This window comes from Phasianus colchicus, unplaced genomic scaffold (genome assembly GCF_987193195.1).
Source record: "Phasianus colchicus unplaced genomic scaffold, bPhaCol1.hap1.1 HAP1_SCAFFOLD_48, whole genome shotgun sequence".
Classification (NCBI taxonomy): domain Eukaryota; kingdom Metazoa; phylum Chordata; class Aves; order Galliformes; family Phasianidae; genus Phasianus; species Phasianus colchicus.
In genome coordinates, this window is record NW_028325226.1 from 453,509 (window position 1) to 463,436 (window position 9,928).

The window sequence follows — 9,928 nt, forward strand, 5'->3', positions numbered from 1 at the left end:
AGCCACGTGACGCTCAGTGATCTGCTGGGTTAAACCCCAATGCATCACCATATCTTAAAGAACTTGCACGCTGTAAAAGATTTCTTCTTTTAAGAACGTTGCAACAAAACGTTGCTGGCATGCCATACAGAGACTTCCTAGCCTAGAAGGAAAAAAAAAAAACGTCAAGCAGCAGCTATTCAGTTTGAGATGTAAGGATAATTTATCGGTAGGCATGGCATTAATATGTAGCAGAACTAAACCTATTCCTTAATAGAGGACATAAGAGAACGAACACTGACCTAAGAGACCAGGGAATGGGAGAAAGGAGGAAGCAGCAAATTTAACATGTGGAATCACTTGCCTGGAAGCTAAACAGATTAGCTGGAAACTTTTCACTCACTTGGTTAAGGTATTAAGAACACAAACATTATGTATGGATAAGATTATGAGAATGACTTGAATTAATAAAGCTGATACTCCACTCATACTGAGCTTACTTGACAAATGTATAGCTTGTATAGCTGCAGCTGTTGAGATGCACAAGCTCTGCTTATTACCAACAACCTAACTGTACAGTGTACATGTAATTCAACTTTGCTATTGCTAGACTCTGATTTAAGAACTGTTCAGAAAATCCTGGACTCCCAGTGATATAAAGTATACTCCACCAGGACTATCTTAATAAAGTAGTTCACAAACATACATTCTTGACTATGCTTAAGGAGTTACAAAAGTGATAGAATCTCACTGCAGGTTACTTCAGTTCTTTCTCCCTACCCTAGGTTCACAAACAAGTGAAGAAACAAAAAAATTAGAAACATCTTCACATACCAGTTATCATTTCTGCAAGCCAAGATTACAGCTTTGAGAGTGCGGGAGATATTTCCATCCTCCTGATGGCTGAGCCAAGAGGGAAAAAGGGGAGGGGAACAAAAAACGTCCATCTATGAGGCGAAAGCTCCCGAACGAGAAGCCCCGGGCACAATCCCGCGGCACCAACCCCGGCCCGCAGCGGGGGCCCGGCCACCGCCCTCAGCGGCCCCACCCGCAGCCCCGCGCCCGTTGCTCGGCAGCTGCGAGCCAACCGAGCCTGCCGGGAAGGCGGAGGGGCAGCACCACGGATAGCTCCTATTGGTCGAAGGAGGTGAGGGCGGAGCTCGAGGACGGCCGTCTTCTTCGCTATTGGCGGAGAGAGCCGTCAGTGCGGGGCGGGGGGCGGGGCCTCGCGGCTAGCGGGGTCGCGTTGAACTCCGCGTTAGGGCGGGGGAACGGAGCGAGGGGGCGGCGGCGGTCGAGGGTAAGCGAGCCGCCGGCTGCGAGGAGAGCGGCGCGAGGTAGGGAGCGGCGCGGGGGCCGTCCTCACCTGTCACCGGGCGCTCAGCCCTCCCTCCTCGCGGCCCCCGGGCTCCGGCCGCGGGCGCGGTCCCTCGCGGTAGCGGCCGGGCTGGGGCTGTGCTTTCGTCTAAGGGGACCCTCGTCCGAGGGAGGGCGGCAGGCAGGCAGGCAGGCAGGCAGTGCGCGCGGTGCCACCGGCTGTGCGCCGCTGCGCGGACGGATGCCGGCTGCCCTCAGGTAGGTGGGAGGGGGGCGGAGAGGGCAGACCCCGGGAAGGCCGCCTCTGGGCGCGAGGGCTCCCCGCCGCCGTCGCTGCGGCAGGCGGCACCTCGGAGTGGCGCTGCGCGAGGGGGGGAGCGGCTGGGGGCTGCGGCTGGGGGCTGCGGCTGGGGGCCGCCTCCGTGCGCGGGGCGGGGGGAGTTGCGAGGGCAGAGCCGCGCGACTTCTTATTCGTATAGCCGCGCTTCTTTTCACAGCAACGTGAATAGCTGTAAAACACATAATTCTACCTAAATTAAGTTGTTTAAATTGGAGATAAACAGATGTCTTAGACCTGCTTCTCTTTTTTTGCTGGAAGAAGTGAAGTCAATCACATTCTCTTACAAACAGGGCCTGGGTGTCCCTGTAGACAGCAGGGTGACCACAAACCAGCAATGTGGCCTTGTGGTCAAGAAGGCCAATGGTATCCTGGGATGCATTAAAAAGAATGTGGCCAGCAGGTTGAGTGAGGTGAGTGAGCAAAGTATTATTTACTAACCAGCTAACTGCAGGAGAAGACTCTTAACAGAATAGAAATTTATGTTCTTAACATGCTCCTTTTTGAAGAAAATGGTAGAAAAGACAGAAGTGAGGAATAGAGGATACTTAAACCAACCTGGATCCACTAGAAAACTTCAAAGTAGGGACAGTTACAAAAGCTCAGCTATTCCATTGAGGGAGTAAGCACAAAAAGAAAGACTGAAGCCTTTAGCTAGCAGTTTGTCAGAAAACAGTCTTAAATATGCGCAAGGGTGGAAAGAGACTTCCTATTTCCTTAAATGCAAGCAGATTGAAACAGTTTCTTTTGATTTCTGTATCTATGATTTTCATAAGCAGTTACAAGAACGGTGTTCTCAGATTGGATATTATGAGTAAATGCTTGTGTTGCATTTAAGGAAATAATAAACAGCAACTATTTCTCATCCAAGAAAAAGACAAACACGTAAACTGAATGAGCAGCTTATATACATATATCCCCTAGATATCTGTAGCACTCCCATGGTGTTGGCAGAAATGGCAGAGAATTTATAGAGATGCATACCTCCTCAAGCAGAAAGCAGAGGTTACTAAGGCACACTACCCCAGGTATCACCAATAGCAGTAGAAGCTTGTGCTTAGGCAACTCAAGTACACCTTTCACCCCCCACACGAATATTAAACATTACCATCATAGCATCCCCCCCCCCCTTTTTTTTTTCTTTCTTTCCTTTTAAATTGTCTTTTATCTCAGGCCCATGAGATGCATGGAAATCAAAAGTCCGTGAGTTATGAACAAAGAAGTTCTTTGCCACAGAAAATACGTTACATATGGAGTGAGATGTTGTGCTGTTGCCAAGCACATCAGGCTTGCTAATGTAACTTCAAATGCAGAACTTCTAGCAGAACGTGCTAGAACTAATACCATGGTACAAGCCAGAGGAGTCTTGTCTGCTGCTCTTTCCTCTCACTGCTGTCGTGGACCCTGCAACAGGCTGGATTGGACAGTGCTGGTTAAACACAGCTTGTTTCCTGAGCATTTTATCAATTATTTCTGTATTGCTGATATACAGATATAGGGTTTTTTCCTGTTCCTCTGCACAGTTGAATTTCCATTTGCCACTTTCCCAGATACTGGCATCTTGGGACCTGGGAACCAAACACAAGTCAAACTAATCCCTCTAGGTATGTCATAATGCTGGTTTTTATGTTGCTGTAATTATCTGCAGTTGTATAGAGTATTTAAGACAAATGGAACTGTTTGGTATTACGGTTTGGTACATGAAAGAAAATAAAACATCCTTTATTTTAATATATGACAAAGAATGAATAATACTTACTTGCCACCAACCACTTCTCACTTCTGACACTCTACCAAACTGATGGATGTTCTACATAAAGCAACGCTTTCCTTCTTCCCTTTTGATTTAGTAGATTTTTTTTTATTTTAATGTTTGTTTCAGTCTACATATTGAAATAGGTTTTACTGGGCACCTTTACTTCTCAAACTTTCTGCATTCAGGTTTGTAAAGAAAGGCAGACTTTTCTTCTCCAAGATCAGACAGACAGCACATTCTTTGGCCAACAAATTCTTGTTTCTTAACAATACTGACATTTTGCTCTGCCAAGCATTTAAAAGTGCATTCCTTTTAGAGACCTTCTCTTCGTTACAGTCTATATGTAACTGTGATACATATTTTCTCTGTATTTGGGAAAACCTAATAATAGATACAATTTACCACCAAAAATATTTGCAGTCATGACTTCATCATAGACTTTTTCCTACTTTTCCAGTACTTGTTTGATACTTTCTTTTTCTAGTAAGCAAAAATTCTAAGCCCTTGTCCTCCAGTAACTGTCTTTCATTTTCTGATACATTCAAAGATAACCTTTGGAGGCATGCCTTTTTCTGGGAAGCCAAGTTCTAACAGCAGAAAAAAATTTCAAAGGCTGTATGGAGAGCATCAACTACAATGGCAATAATATCACTGACCTTGCTAGAAGGAAGAAATTGGAACCTTCTAATGTGGTAAGAACATAACTTTATCATCATCTAAACTTCTGCTTCTCCTTCTAAGGAAAGTTTGTGAGTGTGTGTGACAGATGTTCTGAAATCATATAATATATAAAACAAAGTTTGTCACATGCCTAAAGATTTCATTATACATACTTTTATGATTTTTTTTTGTTTGTTTGTTTGTCTGTTTTTAATATCTGGGAACCTGTTTCTGCTGGGATTTAAGTTTCAGCTTTGCAGAATTAGCCTTCAGCATCAGATGAATGTTTTTTAAAAGAAAACCAGTAGATCAGTATATACATTTTTGCTTTCATCTTATAGTAACCCAAAACTAGGATGGACAATATTTATTGTTAAATCAATTGCAGTGTGTCAAGGATCTAAATCCTGTTATCTTCCATCCCCACAGAGCAAGTTGCGTGGGTGTGCAAAATCATTAGAAAGGGAAGGCTCAGAGCCATTTTATGGGAGCTCCGTAAAGCATCAAGATACTAAACTTTGAAACTGTTATTTAGCTTATTAACATTACAGGGATTATTAACATTACATTCTATTTTTTTCTCTCCAAAGCATTCATAGTTGCTTTCATGTTTAAACTTGTGTCTTTCTGTAAGGGTTGATCAGGAAATCACTTTAATTTCTGTATTTTTAAGAATCTAGGCGTTCCTAAAATAGTTGGTGGATTACATGAGCAATGTGGGTAGGAAATAAATGTATTATTACCCTGAATTTGAGATAGATCTGTTCAAGGCTTTCTTCTGTACAGTACTGCAGCCTTCACAAAGCCCTGCTCACAGTATGTATAGTTTGATTACTGCTTTTTTTCTTTATGTATTTTGCATAGTACATAACAGTAATGAAGAATAAGATATAAGATAAACATGTACAGTAGAAATAAAGTGCAATGATTCTTCTTGGACAGATGTGCAACTTCTGAGATGTCTGTAGGACAAATTCCAGCTTTTGAAAAGCATAGCACAGCTAACAGTTCTGTAGAGTGTCTATAAACTCCTCTTTCTGGTTTATTTGGATGTGAATTTTCTGTTTGCTTGTTTTGTTTGTTAGTTGATTACATTCTGTTGCCTGTGACATTAAAGCAAAATCTACATATGTAGATTTGGTAGTGTTAGAGGTTTACCACTAAACTGTGGCATGCTAGTTTAATCTGATGATTCACTTCTGAGAATATAGAAACAGAAGTGAACTTTGCTTTCAGGTGAATTATTTAAATTTCTTCCGCTCTTCAAAAACAGAATCAGTTTCACTTATGAAATCAACATGGATGTTTATGTTTCTTACAAAAAAACTTTTATTCTTCTAGTTTTGAACCTGATTTAGCATGAAAAATACTAAGCTGAAACTACTATTTTTGTTAACCACGTTTATGTTAATGGCACTTAAGCAATCCAACCAGGATCAAAGCTCCATTGTAGGAACTGTGCAGATGCATAGCAGTAGACATATCCTGCCCTAAAGAAAAAGCAAAAATAAATAACGTAATGAAATGGAACACAAAGTAATTGGTAAAGTTATAAGAAGCATCATAGGGGGAAAAATAAAATAGATGGACAAAGAATAAAAAAGAGGTTTGAGACAAAAATAAAAATGTTCTTACTGTCAGATTTCAGAAGTTGTACAAGGAAAAGGAGTAAAAAATTAAATTTATACAACGAGGATGTCCAGAAAATCTAAGAAGTTAATCTTGATTTTACATTGAACAAAAATAGAATGAATAAAAATCCTTAGGTCTCACAAATACGTATGTTATGATCATAAATGCACCATTAAGAGTCTTTCAACATCATCTTAAGTAATTTATTCATTTTATCTTTAGAGGGTAACAATGTGGAGCAAAAAAGTTTTGCAGTCCTCTGTGATAGAACAAGTGGCAGCAAACCTTTGAGGAGAAAGAGTAAGATGGATGGCCTTAAACAGTTTTTGCTTTTATTAATGGAGCCTGATTTGTTTTCACAGAAATGAGGCAAATAATAAACATACACAGAAAGGAGAGTAGGAGATAGAAGGACAACAAGAAAAAAAAAATGGAGTGTCAAATTTTCTCCCAAATGGACTTGCAAGAGTTGACAGTGACTTACTAGAGCATTAATTTCTTCTTTACGGCTTTATTCAGGTCTAAGACAGAAAAAAAGAACATGCACACGAGTCTTCCAATCCATATTTTCTATGTTATTTAAAGTAATAAGGTTATGTATGGTATTTTATGTTGGTTTCATTTACATTTGCAGGTACTAAAATCTAACAAGTTTCTCAAAACCTGTAACAGAAAAATGCTGAGAAGAATCAAATTTATTGCTCTCTCTCTTCACATACATTGGGCTTATGATCCTCCCACTTCAGTGGCTGCTCTTCCATGTATTACTGAGTGCAATCATGTACAAATATAAGATAAACATTTTCTTTAAAGTATTTATAGTATGTTGCGCTCAAATAAATATTTGAGAAAATAAAGAAATAACCTGACAGCTATTAATCAGAGTTTTATTGCCTTTAATATATGATCCATCCTGATATAGCAATTATTGTTGTTTTAGTAAATGCATTACCTCACTTTTACAGGTTTATTTTCAGCCAGTATATCTATCCTTTTGCTCAACACAACAGAGAACTTTCCAATAGCCAAAAAACATTCTGCCTTTAAATTAAATTAATCTTCTTGGAAATATTACTCTTCCAACTCTCCTGTTCTGTATGTCAGCTACTGCTCAAAGCTGTCTACTGTTCCTCCTGTTAACCATACAGTTATTAAAACTTGGTATATGAATACCTTTTCATCATATTTATCCACAATAAATGAATGAGACTTCTCCCCATAGAATCTTTCTATGAAACTTTCCATCCCTCTGTCTTTCTGCTAAATCTCAAATAATCTGAACTGCAGTTCATTTAGATATTAGACCTCAGGTTCAGATAACATCCTTGAGGTAATAAAATGTTATTGTCTGACAGATCTAAAGTGATATTTTTCCTGTAGAAAATTCCATGGGGCACTTACACTGAAACTGAGAAGTGTTTTTCCTTCTCTTGCTGAGTGAGGGTTTAAATAGGAAATGCATATACACAGAGCAAAATTTGGAAGGTAACATTTCCCATCAGGTCTTTTCAGTATTACAGAGCAAGAAAAAGATTTTTAAGACTTGCATGTGCTGATTAAGGTGATTGAATTTTTTCTACTATTATTTTCCTTTTAGTTTAGCAATAAAGAAATACATTAAAAAAATGCAGTAGGGGAAAGATCTGCCCATGGATTTGTTGTATTTGTGCATATCTAAATAGCAGTACAGGCATCTTGTCATCCCAAGGACACCATGGAGTATTCATATAATATAAAGAGAGATGATGGGGATTTTCTAATAACTAAATTGGAAATCAGAAATGTTACTTTTTTTTTTTTTTTTTTTTTTCCCAATTTACCAGTTTGCAAGCAATGCCTCCTTTTCCATAAAGACAGCTCTTCAAGAAAGCCCATTTCTAACACTCACAGACCTGTGCAGAACACCGTTTTTCATAGATGACAGACAGTAACTTTACAATAACATCAGCCATTTCTTTCAACACTGTCACAAATACCATTCAACAACAAATAGCATTCAACTAGGCCTCAACTTCCTAATTTCATTGAAGCCTGTATACCTTTCATTCAGTGTTAACATTACTTGAAAAAAAGTGTTTGGACGTTACATTATATTATCCTCAGTTCATCGTGTTGTAGCAGATCTAATCTTTAATGAAAACGAGACATGTAGGAATCCTATTTGAACTTTTCTTTTATCTTCACTCTTATTTCAAAAAGAAAGTTGTTGATTAAACACACCTAGTGACAAACCAACATGTGATTATCATCTATAATAAATGATACTCCTGCTTGCTAGTATAATTGTATTTGCTTTTCTTGTTGCCTTTGCTTGCTTCATCCACACCAGTAGATGTGTTGAGAAAACTGACTGGGAGAAAAGAGGTCATTCCCTGGTCCTGGTTACAAAGACAGCACAGACACAGCCCATGGTGACTGAAAAACAAGGAATAAAGAGGTTCAAGACTGTACTGCAAAAGTGTATTGCAACTGCAGGTTGCTTAAAGAAGTAGAAGCAAAGGGAATGTCCACAGGTTTGAAAAAGTGGCCTGCAACTACACAATATTCATTGTTTCAGAAAGGAGATTTAACGATGCAAAATCTTTGGCAAGAAAACAGTTGTTTTTAGGGATCAAATAGAGAGAGAAATAGTGCTGGGGACCTAGACTCCATTTAGGACATAATACTTGTCTTGTCTCTACACATGAAAATATTTTAAATTACTAGCTGAGAGATCAGGGGTCCTGAACCATGGTATGTTCGTTATTGTTGATTGCATGTACTGTGTCATATCACTTAAAAAATTAAAAACATTAATGGCACTGAAATTTCAAACTGGGTGCACGTACCACTGTGCATAACAACTGACAAGCTATTATCTACGTTGATTAAAACTCTTAGTGCTAGTGTTTTAGCTTCTCCAAAAGCAAGGAATAAACAATTTGAATGTAGGCTTTATCAGTATTTGTACTTGTAATAAAACCAGGAATATTCATAGAATCATAGAATCATAGAATTTTTTTTTGAGTTGGAAGGGACTCTTACAGACCATTGAGTCCAGTTCCCCAGTAATGAACAGGGACACCCACAGAGGTCAGAGACCTCAGAGGCCTGTCCAGCCTGACCATGAATATCTCCCCACTGCCATAATGTTGTCTTGCCCCAGACCTATACAAGACTACAAAGTGAGTCACCAGCTCTGGATTCCTACTTAGGAGGGGTTTGCCATCAAGATAGACAGCAAGTCTCCATGTAACCCTCTCCTCTAGGCATCAGCCCTGGGAAACATGCTGCCAAATATTCTTCAGAAAAGCATCTTAGAGAGGTTTCTGTGAGCAGATGGGGGACATTTGATGAAGCAAACGGATGCTGGGTAAGCAGTAATTCTCACTCAACAACCAGCCTGGGGGCTCCGTTCTTTCTTCATTTCCATTCTTTCTGATGGAAATGTCCTTGAAACTTAATTGAGTTTGCATGGAATTTTACACTTTTTGGATTTCTAATCTTTCTCATCATTAATCCTTAAATATGTGTTCCACAATACCACTAACCAATTATAGAAAAATAATTTAAAATAATCATGTATCAAACTTTTTTAAAATTCTATTTGGAAGGTAGGAGACCTAATTACAGGCATGGGACTTTAATGTATGTGCTGAAAACTGAAACTCAATATCTACTTTTTCATTGCTCTTCAGCAACCTGAGCAAATAGATTACCTCCTGTGATAGGTTTCTGACAGTCCCTCTTAGTTTGACAGTTATTTTAGAGAGAGTCACTTTTGTATATAATGAAAGGAAAAGTTGCCAAGCATACGTACATATTTTATGTTTCTTAAAACTTAAAAGCTAGAGGAAAGACTCCATTTTTAGTCATGCCATTTTAAATTCAGAGTATTTGTACCGTCCGCCAGGTTTACATCAATGACACAGAATGGCATCTAGCCCAAGGGCTGAGTTACATTTCTTGCACAGGAAGGGCAGCTTTTATAATTGAGTGTATCAGTTACTGCTTTGAACTTTTTTTGTGTTACTACATTCATGTGAAAATATGATGTGCATTTTCACATCTTCTATGTATGCCAAAAGAATTAAAAGCAATTTCTATCGAAGTGTTTCCTTGAAATTGCAACATAAAAAATATATAAATATTAAAAACAATAAAACAAAACAAGACATTTTCTCCCAGAAATACCAGGACTCTTAGAAATACCTCACGTTTCATCTCAAGAATACTGCTTTCCACTCCTCAAGATCACACTGACTCCC

The 9,928-nt window shown here is 39.2% G+C and overlaps 1 long non-coding RNA gene across 1 annotated transcript; it reads left to right on the forward strand.

The window, feature by feature from the left end:
- Positions 1-1,199: 1,199 nt before the first annotated feature.
- LOC149911969 (uncharacterized) lies at positions 1,200-4,019 on the forward strand. The gene is made up of 3 exons (XR_016462604.1): positions 1,200-1,316; positions 1,927-2,046; positions 3,937-4,019. It is a non-coding gene; the product is annotated as an uncharacterized LOC149911969 (long non-coding RNA).
- The last annotated feature ends 5,909 nt before the right edge of the window (positions 4,020-9,928 follow it).